Here is a 10232-nt window from a genome sequence, read left to right on the forward strand (position 1 = left end):
TTCGGTAGTAGGAAGTTATATTGCGCTTGGGAGTGTTGGGAGTCGATGTAGAGTTTAATACACCAGCAGTGAAAGAAACAGAATTAGAAGGAAACTGAGTTCCAGCAGATACCTGCCTCTGCGTCTCATCAGACAAAAGAATACTGTAGACTATACCAACAGAAGGAAGAGGCTTCATCATTAAAATGTTACTCCTGGTCTGAACATAAGTTTTATTTAGACCCATAAGAAATTGATAAGCTCTTTGTTCCTCATCCTCAGCTGATTTGGCCCCACATGTACAAACCCTTGCCTTACCAGCAGAGATGGAGGCAATATCATCCCACAGCTATTTTATTATTGAAATAAGATGCTATATCAAGAGATCTTTGAGAGATTTAGGCCAGTTCCTTTTTCAACTCAAACCTTGGCACCATCGGCCTTACCGTATCTCTCTTCTAATTCATTTCATATGTCCTTAGCAAATTCAAAATACTCTACACTTCAAGCAATATCTTTAGACAAGGAATTAGCCAAGATATTATAAGATCATTGCACCTCTGGCATTGTCTGCGGTTGCCACAAAGCATAACACAAAGCAGAAAATGAAAATTGTTATTTGTTACAACCGGGTCCCTTTCTATATATACATGGCCCAATATCAGATAAAATTAAAGAGAAACTAGTGGACCTAAGCTAATATACATATATAAACAAGAAATGGGTTGCATCTGTTTGTTTCAGCCATATATTTCAGCCCATCTCTAGACTCCCAAACATATAGGCTGAAACAGATGCGACCCATTTATTGTTTATTTATGTATATTAGCTTAGGTCCACTAGTTTCTCTTTAATCTTACCTGATATTGGGCCATGTATATATAGAAAGGAACCCGGTTGTAACAAATAGTAACAATTTTCATTTTCTGCTTTGTTATATCAGAAATATCTCGAACTTTCTCTCTGTCTTTGCCTAACCCTAAATTCTTCCCCGTCCAATCTATGAGAATGATGGTTATTAACAGGGCGAAATGGGGTTCTTTATGAAGGACTAGTGTTCAATTGATAAGATCTACAGTTGAAGAATAAATTCATAATTTCAAACCACATTAAAACTTAAGCAATTGAAGAATATATAGTTTTTAAATTAATGCTCTACGCTTTTTACATGTCAACCAAAATGTATAAACAATTCCTGTGGCTGCAAAAGTGTTGATACTACATTAACTTAATAATAGAATAAAGAACAGTGAAGTCATAGTAGATCATAGAAAAGCTAGCTAGAGTATTTAGCCCATAAAAAAGAGGCTAACTATAATATTTTTACATGCCATTCTTGGTAGAAGGTAGAACAACTATGCCACAACTAAAATAATTGGATTATTAAATTTTTTAAAGGAAGAAAAAGAATTTGATCAAGAAGTTGGAAACAGCAGGCCAGTGGGCGTCCTTAAAATCTGACCATCTTTGAACATTATATTGTTAAGCTTCTGTTGGCACCATTTTCAGATAAGAGGACGTGGAAGGGGGAAGTGCTAGTGGTGGAAGAAGGGGAGGGGAGGGGGTAAATTGGGTAAGGCAAGGTGAGATGGCATTGCCACATGGTGTTCACCTCGTCAAAATATCAGTGCAACATGGAATTTGGTGTCCACCTTGGATAGATATAATAGATGAAGGGTATATTTGAGCTATCTAAGTAACTATAGGGATATATTTGTGGTGATAGTATAAAGAAGCGTAAAAGTGATCCTTTAAGAAACCTTTGTGAAGTTATTTTCTACTACTCAAATTGTAACTAGTCATACGAGATTATTTACTCATTTATTCCGAATGACTGGTTTCGAGTCTGTGGGGAACAACATTGTGGAATTGAAAAAAAAAAGGGCCAACATTTCAAAAAGCCTATTGGTACTTTTCCAACTAAACCCCAATTTGTAACCTGTGAAACACGTGGTGCCAAAAGAAATTAATAGCGTCATGGTTGTAGTCTACTAATGGGGTTCATTGCCAGGATGGTGGTGCCCGTATTAAAGGGTTAAAAATAAAAAGGCATGTAATATGGTTTATACTCTGATTGCAATTTCCCAAATCCAACACAAGGCGCGGTCATTTTAGTTGAAGAAAGTAATTGAAACAATTATATTTTCTCACTAAGAAAAAGTCAATTAATAGCACTCCGTGAGGTCATGTAATTAATTGAGTTAAAACTAGTGACGATCAAACCAAAATATTTTCTTGCTTGTATTGTGCTAAAAGGTAGTAAAACTTCGTGAGAATATTTTTACTAAAAATCAGTAATCTTAACTACATTTCTTAATGGAAATCAACAATAATGAACTGTTTAGATAACAATATAATTGAGCACTGTTGACTAATTCTGGAAACCATCTTTTTTACAAATATACTAGTGGTTTAATTTTTTTGTTGAAACTTCGTAGGAGTACTTTTGTACAAATAATTGATCGCGCATCACATTTCTTAATCACCAAATTAACCTTTCATGGTCCATGACTACCTATTTCCAGATACCAGGCACACATGCTTTATTGTTAAAGCACAATAAGATTGCTAACGGATGCTTCAATTCATCTAAATAGTGTTCAAGACTTCCTCTTTTTTCTTCCACTAGTTACTGTAATATGTTACCATGATTGGGTTCATCCAACTGGGGAACGTGATGTCGGATGTTGATTACGGCCTCCATGATTTTACATGGTGACAAATCTGGTATCAGAGCAAGTTCATCACAACCATAGGGTCGTGATAACATCCGACATCATGTTTTCCCGTCGGATGAACCCTTAGACGTTCAACATTTGGTCTATGATAGAAAACATAAACCTTCACGAATCTACAGATAAATCCTGTTGAAATCCATGAGAGAGTCTTGCTACCCTGCATATTAAGTTAAAAGAACATGCACCATATGTCCGGTAATAATACGCTAGAAAACCTAATGCTAACTTATTTGCTTTAAATATAAACGTGCATCCATGAACGTCATAAATCAAAATGTGAGGAACGGGGTATTCAACTAGTGATTTCATAGATTCTTGGTGTTGTCCACAATCTGATTCACAATCCACGACAATAGTTCTATCATCAAAAATCTGGCATGAGAAAATGAGGCAGAAACGTAGCCAAAAATGACTTGCCAATCAAAATGATAATCTCCACTCTTCAGTTGAGAACTACAAAGTACTCGATCGAGCAGAATTGATCGATCTTGCCGGCAAGTCATCCTTGGCTGCATTTCGTAACCTTATTACCTCATGTAAGACTTAAAGATGAATGAAATAAAAAAAAATTGACTATCAAATCATTGAACTTTTGGGAAAATGAAGTTTCCCGAAGGAGAAATCTAACATTCCCTGTAGCAAAGAGAAAGAGAGCTTTCCTATTTCATCTAAGAAAAAGAAGTTAGGAGAAGCCCATTGGATGGAATAGAAAGAAAACTAACTTTGACAGTGCATGAAACGAATGAGGGTTGAAGCAAAGAGGGCAGCTTCTAGGAGTTGTTGATAAATAATGGATTCTTGTGTGGGAAAGGAAATCTACCTATAACATTAATGACTCTTTTAGATTCTTTACATAAAGATAGCTATGGATCAGTCAATTTCTATGTAATGTCCATTGGAGAAAAGGGGAAAAAGCAAGATAGTTTGGAGGGGTGGTTCTTAGGGTTTGGATGTGACTACCCACTGTCCCCATCACACCAGAACTTAAGAAAAAGACACAATCAATCCAAAAGCTCCTCCCCAAAATATGGTGTACGAACACTAAGGTTTAAGTTGTTATCAGAGGCAATAAACGAACTGCGCAAATCAGGCGCTTTAGTTTTACTTTCGTGACCTTTCTGTGTTGAGTTAGGTAGACGAATTTACTGCTCCATATTCTACCAAGCTGGCTTGTCGACATATGAATTAGCGAGTCCGGAACCAAAATGTGATTTTTTTTTACTCAAAACAAATAAGTGTTAAAAAAAAGTTACCAAACTATATATAACGCCACAAAAAATGGCGCTATACAGTAACGGTAACTGCATCGTTACTGTATAGCGCCACTTTTTGTGACGTTATATATAGTAAAACTGACACAGCCCACTATTAATGGTAACCTTTTTTTTAACACTTATTTGCGTATTTTGAGTAAAAAAAAACCACATTTTGCAGTCTTTGGTCTGTTTGACACTTTGACCTAGCATCACATCTAGTCGTTTGTAAATTTTGGGTTTGCTTATGATGCACCATAAAAATTTAATACTGCATAAAATTATTCCTAACTAAAACAGAAGGGTAAACAGTAGCGGAGGTCCTTTAGGTCCTCATGTATAGACATAGGTGGATTTGAAGGTTATGGGTTCAAAATGCTAATCATTTTAAGTTACTAGGTTCTAAATTAACAATTAGTACATATTTAATGAATTTCATAAGATAAATACAATGTTTGGACCAAAACTAATGGGTTCGGCTGAACCCGTAGCTGATGGGTCAGCTCCGCCCCTATGTGTAGATATTCAATTTTCTAGGATTTTATACTTCGAAAGTACCGTTGTGAGTCTAGTGAATATATGCGTTTCATAAAACAGAATTTAAAAAAAAAAATGCATTTCATTAATGGCACCATGAATACAACATTATCACCAGCAAGTTTTGTCATATAGAAAAGTTAGAATCCTTGGTAACAGGTTAATTTGAAATCCAATTCGGATAGACAAGCATAGGGAGCTAATTATGCCATGCCATAATCAAACTAAAGGCGACACTTTTTTCAGATTTATAACCCTTAAGATGATGCACACATTTGTCAAAAACAGACATATTTAACTCCCAATGAACAAGTTAATTTATAAAGACAAAGCTACCACACTGAATGTCCATGTTTATTTCCCAGATAACGCACCATGCAATTGTTTGGTCACCAAGGGCCACAAAAAAACCTTGTTAGTAGTTCTATGAACCACCAAATGATGGCAATCATAAATTAGAGAATATAATCAATAGCAATTGAAAATAGTTTCTCAGAAAAAGTACCATAAGAGGTGAGCTGAGCTTAACATAATTTCAGCTCTTCACCAAGCAAGCCAGCTGCCTATACAATTTTAAATTCCCACCGGCTCCAAATTCCTGAGAGAAAATTGCTTACGGTAATCATACTATACACAGTTCATAGTATACTTGGCCATAAAAAGCATTTTCTTGCTTGGGTTCCCTAGCTGAGGCCATCTCCTACTTGCCATCAACTTGGTACAAGTACTTGCAGGAGAGCAATATCTAGCCTTCAGCTTCTACTTGTACACCATGATTGTGTTTGTGAAAAATAATTCTCTCAAAGCTTATAACCATCGGTGTTCTTCACATGATTCTTTAAATGGGGCATTATTTCCCAAAAGGGTTGCAATAGCAAAGGCATCAGAAGAAAAAACCACCAACCAGATTTGAGAATAGTAGGCAAGACAAAAGGAAATAAGCGCAAGCTGAAATTTAGATCCGAAAAGGCACACTCTTGAACTAAACAAGACCAGGTAATTGGAATGGTAATATTCACCTCTGAAATAAGTCAACCCTAAGAAAAAAGGGGGAAACGAAACCACATGCTTTTTGAAATTGAAAAAGGAAACATTCTTGTGAACTAAATGCATAGAAAGCGAAATACCTGTTATGTTCATAATATGAGCAAGGTCTGTTAACCTGATGATTGAAGCAAATTATATCTTAGCTAGCACACAAACTAAATCATAACCAAAAGAACATGTTGTAAGCATACCAAAAACTTACCGCCAAATTTACTGCTTACTGTAACTTATTCCTCCACGGGACAGGTCCACAGCGACTGGCAACACAAATCAGATAAGATAAATTATTTTTACTGGTATATAATACAGTATTCAATTACATTCAAAATCTATGTCGACAGAGAACTGCAGGCACACCTTTAGCTCAACCTGCATGCTCATGTATCCACGACATCCTCTTCAAAACAATCATCTAAATTTGGAAGATGCTTTTCCAATAAATTGATCATGGAACAAAATATGATTGAATATGATCACATCTTGAGCAAACATCCAGGCTTTGCAAAGCAAACAAGAAAAGATGAAATAAAATTCAAAATAAATGATACTGCACAATGGCTTATGTTCCAACATTGGGTCATAAACTATATTATCCACTAGAAAAAACTAAACAGAGCAGTATGGGGGATAACAGATCTAGCATCTGCTCCATCAAATAAGCAAATCACACTATAACTCATCCAAAAAAAAAATTAAACTAAAAATAAGACATCAGGACATGGCTGAGATTTTAGTGTTAATGCATCTGTAATACAATCACACAAAGGGAAGAAGGATAAAAGCATGCTGGCTATGCAGTTTTTTGGGACCGAAAGATTTTAAGCTTGGAAGTATATGGTGTCAGGACATGGCAAATTTCGATAGTAGGTAAAATCTTCAGATATGGTCCTCCCAAGAAAAAGCATCAAGGTAGGCCATAGTTCAGAAATCCTCATTCATCTGGTCTTCTGGTTTAGGCAGGAGGCTTCATTAGGCTGGCTTCAGGCTTCATATATCTCAGCTGTTTTGTTGCGAGGGAAAGGAAGAAAAGAATAGCATTAGTTTCAAATTCAAGGAGAGAGACTAGGTTATATCATACCAGAATCTCATAACTTTAGTATAGCTGAGCTATCTATGATATTTTGGCGCAATCAAATGAAAGAAGCAGTGCAAATATGCAATGCAAAGAGGGGATCCAGGAGCTACCTCCAGGTCCGGCTACACACTCTAGTAACCATAACTTTTTCTCCATGAAGCAGGGTCCTGTCCCGATGACCTGGCAGCAGTAGCTTAACATGTGAATAATAAGAACAAGAAATTGTAACTCTCGTTTTCCAAATTCGAAGCAATTATAGTTAGATAAGCTATAAAAAAGTCATGTGCAGCAGATGGAGAGAGATTGGTCAGAATCACAAGTGCTAATTGATGTCTAAAGGTCAGACATAAACATGCAAGATACAAACATGTGATCAATTAGCAGCTAAATAGGAATTAACAGTAAACAAAAATTTACCCGAATAGCTCATGCTGGTTTTCCTTTCAAGAGTTTTCCTTTTTAACTTTATTTTATATAATGTTGGACTGAAGCAAGCTTAAGTGGAGCGATATGGACTTTGAGGATTCCTATAGCCAACCCCAACTTGCTTGGGATTGAGGCATAGCTGTTGTTGTAGTATATTTAGCAGACAACATAACAACCAAATTCAGGACAAGGTGGAAAGCCCAGAAATCCTTACCTAGAACCACCAGAACGCCCAAGGGAATATCCTTCATAAGCTCCATATCCTATGCTGCTACTGCTGCTACTCTGCAGCTGGAATTAGAAATTAACAACAAACGATGCACAAAAATTCGAGAAAATATACATAGCAAGGGAAGTTAAGGAATCCCGCAAAAATTTCATAAATTATGTTCCTCTAAGCAATGAAACCATATGTTACCTGGACAGCACTGTAACTTCCATAACCATCAGCACGTGGAAGATCACCCATACCACCATAGCCAGCTGAGTAAGAATGTCCACGTTCATGTCTTCTCGTGTCTCTACTTTCATGTTTCAAGGTATCTGAATCTGTTGTCAATGGGAGGTAGGGAAGAACTGGCACAAAGGCAGATAGGGCACCCTCTCTCTCAAAAAGGTTTGCCCTCAAACGTGAAGTTACTTGCATGAGTGCATCCTTCACAACATCAAGATCTCCTGAGATCTGATAAATGTTTCAAGCATATAGATGAGGACAGATGAGCAAATAACAAGCATAATCACAAGTAAACCAGAGAACATAACAAAATACTTCTGCTAAATAAGAAAAAACAAGAAGGATAAGAATGCTAAGCATAAGGAAATGCTAATAAGACCTAACGCGAGAAATAAAGACTAGCTTAAGAGAGTTTTACATCGGCAACCCCATCTTTTCATACTGTGCAACTGATCTTTCCTTTTCCTTTTCCTTTCTCCTTGCTGGGGGAGGTTGCTTTCATGAACAGAGGAGTTCAGCAGGAGAATACGAAAACAAAATAATTACTAAAGAATAATTGAATGATGCAAACAGTGGGACAAAGGTTATATTCACCGGACCCTTCCTAATTCTTTTTTAAAGACATCTTAATTCTATTAATTGACCTAAAGAAAAGATATATATGGCTCCTCAATATGTCTACATCCAAAATTAAAGACCCCTCATTCCTATGTCATACTCGTACTCCAAATGCTGAGTACAGAGAGAGACCACCAACTTCTTTTTATTTCAAAAAAAGAGTGGCAGATACTTTTGGTGTATATAAGCTTTTCAATTCTTATCAATATGCTTACCTGCACCATCTCATCATCTTCAGCTGCAACCTTGGGGAGATTTTCCTTGGAGAGTATACGAATATTAGCTTTCGTAATTTTCCGCAACTCATGATTATGGCTCCTCCCTTCCCAATAAGACAGCCTACTCGAGATGTTGGGACCAGCAATCTTGTGGCGAATGATATAAGACCAGAATCTTTTTCAACCTTCTCACTGCACCTTGGCTGCAAGCGCAATGCTGCTTCAACAGTTGGAGAAAATGTGTCCTTGAAAAACTAGAAAAATAAAGAAGGGAAGCACGAAAATAAATCTTCACAGGTGGACAAACATACTAAAATTCTGCACTCCCATCTAAAACATCAATAGAAATAGAAATTACCTCTTTCGTGGAGATTGAAATCACACAAGCATCACCTTCAGCAGCAGAACTATCAACTTTGATTGCTGCACCAGATTCTTGTCTAATTTGATTGATTATGACACCCCCTTTACCATTAACACCTCCAATATTTGCAGTAGGACACACCAAACGGAGAGAAAATTCCTTTGTAGATGACTCATCCATTGGAGCTGAGTAAAAAGACCTTGACCAGTCCCCAGTCTCCCCTTTGTAGCCCCCATAAGACCCCATCAATGGGTCCATTCCTACTATTGGAGCACCAGCAGTAGGACCTATAAGTGAACTCGAAGAGTAGACATTTTGTGCAGCTGAAGCAAGTAAGTGTTGAGAACGGGATGGATTCTTATGAAGACGAGTTGCTATATCATAAAGAGCCTTCTTCACTATAGTTGCTTCACCAGATATCTGAAACCCAATGAACCAACAAGTAATGAGGTCAGCCAGGAAAATGAATTTTCAGGTCCCCAATACTAATGCAAATAAGATTGTCATTGAAATCCTAGCATGAACACATGGCAATTACTGGTGAAGTGGTCAAATTTTTTATCAATAATGAAGCTTGCCACGAGAAAAAAGTTTCAAGAAGCAGAGTACAATTCGCCTACTCCTTCACATGACAAATCAGAAAAGGGACCGCCAAAAGAACACTAAAAGAAATAGGTTGAGATGAGAAAGCCTTCAATTTCATTCAGTTACCAATTAAAAAGAAAAAAATTGCAACTTCGTAAATGAACAATCAGCACTAGATCAAATTTAATTAGCAAGACAATTATTTGAAACATCCCAATGAAATAATGTAAAGAAGTACTTAACAGGGAGAACAACAGTGCTGTAAAGTCAAATAGGATATGATCCTCCATTACCTGCACAAGTTCATCCGAGCTCAGTGCACATGCAGGCAAATGGTTATCTTTCAATATACGAATTTGAGCACCAGTTTCACTATGAATGTTCTGTACTATCTGACCCCTTTTCCCAAGAATACATCCAATCTGATCTGAAGGTACTAGAAGCCTAACAGTAACCTGGGGAGTATCCTCAGAGTCCTTGTCAACTGTGTCGCTAACAATTTTCTCATGGACCATCAAAAGTGCATCCTGGGCAGGACAAACACGATCTTCAGAGCCATCAAAGTCGTTTGTTTCCTCACTTGAGCTGTAGATGGTGACAATACGTTCCTCACAGTCAGGCACTGTCTCACCAATCCTGATTTTAGACTTAGTGTCAACCCTTAATTGCTTAACAATCTCACCTCCCTTGCCGATAATACTGCCGATCTTCTTCCCAGGGCATAAGTACCAATACACTGTGTCGTCAGGACCAACAGAGAAAGGATCCTTATCGGAGCCAGTATTTCTCCTTTTGTTTCTCCTATTGTCAGCTTAATTAGACTGAGAATGAGAGCGCTTCACATAGCTATTACGTTGACCAGCCATCATAAAATCTTGACTAGGTTATGTTTATCAGTCACAGACTGCAACAGAGTCAAGAAATTACGATTAGAAAAT

At 37.1% G+C, this 10232-nt stretch overlaps 1 pseudogene; it reads right to left on the bottom strand.

Moving 5' to 3' along the window:
• Nucleotides 1-4962: 4962 nt before the first annotated feature.
• On the bottom strand, nt 4963-10198 carry LOC107830497 (KH domain-containing protein At4g18375-like; annotated as a pseudogene).
• Between the last annotated feature and the right edge of the window lie 34 nt (nt 10199-10232).

This window comes from Nicotiana tabacum, chromosome 3 (genome assembly GCF_000715075.1).
Source record: "Nicotiana tabacum cultivar K326 chromosome 3, ASM71507v2, whole genome shotgun sequence".
Taxonomy (NCBI): domain Eukaryota; kingdom Viridiplantae; phylum Streptophyta; class Magnoliopsida; order Solanales; family Solanaceae; genus Nicotiana; species Nicotiana tabacum.